Source organism: Penaeus monodon, chromosome 22 (assembly GCF_015228065.2).
Source record: "Penaeus monodon isolate SGIC_2016 chromosome 22, NSTDA_Pmon_1, whole genome shotgun sequence".
Classification (NCBI taxonomy): domain Eukaryota; kingdom Metazoa; phylum Arthropoda; class Malacostraca; order Decapoda; family Penaeidae; genus Penaeus; species Penaeus monodon.
This window is the reverse complement of record NC_051407.1, coordinates 20,646,422-20,646,903: the sequence shown is the minus strand read 5'-3', so window position 1 is coordinate 20,646,903 and position 482 is coordinate 20,646,422. Positions and strand designations below refer to the sequence as shown.

The 482-nt window shown below is 40.2% G+C and overlaps 1 protein-coding gene across 1 annotated transcript in view; it reads right to left on the bottom strand.

Annotated features, from left to right (window-relative positions):
* Positions 1-482, bottom strand: part of LOC119587353 (extensin-like) — a 21,076-nt gene that overhangs the window by 20,357 nt on the left and 237 nt on the right. The gene's annotated exons all lie outside the window — the stretch shown is intronic.

Below are 482 nucleotides of genomic sequence, written 5' to 3'. Positions count from 1 at the left end.
AGTAGAGGCGAGATAATATTTCCCGAAAATGAGATGTAAAACAGAAACACACGGCCTCGGAGTTCCTTTCCCAGCCTCCCTCCATCAACGTAAAAACATTTCCTCAAAACTAAATTCAAAACTAAAGGCAAATCGTCACAGTGCTTTTAACAACACTGTTGATTTTTATTTTTTTATCGTTCTTGCGCCAAAAAAAGAAAGATAAAAAGATTTAGGATAAAGAAGAAATTAAGATAAACTAAAACTGGCCAGTGACGCAGATGACTGATCACTGATGCAGACGCATGCACGCACGGCCGATCTTGCAAACCGGAAGGAATGCGTTGGGGCGTTATCGCGATGAAAGGGATTGTTGCGACTCTTCCCCAGGCGCTTATTTGCAACAGCAGTGCGTCATTTTCGCAATACTGTCACATCTACGGTAGCATTTAGCGTTTATGGATTTTCATTTTTAAAAAATAATCTAAACTCAATGGGCTATG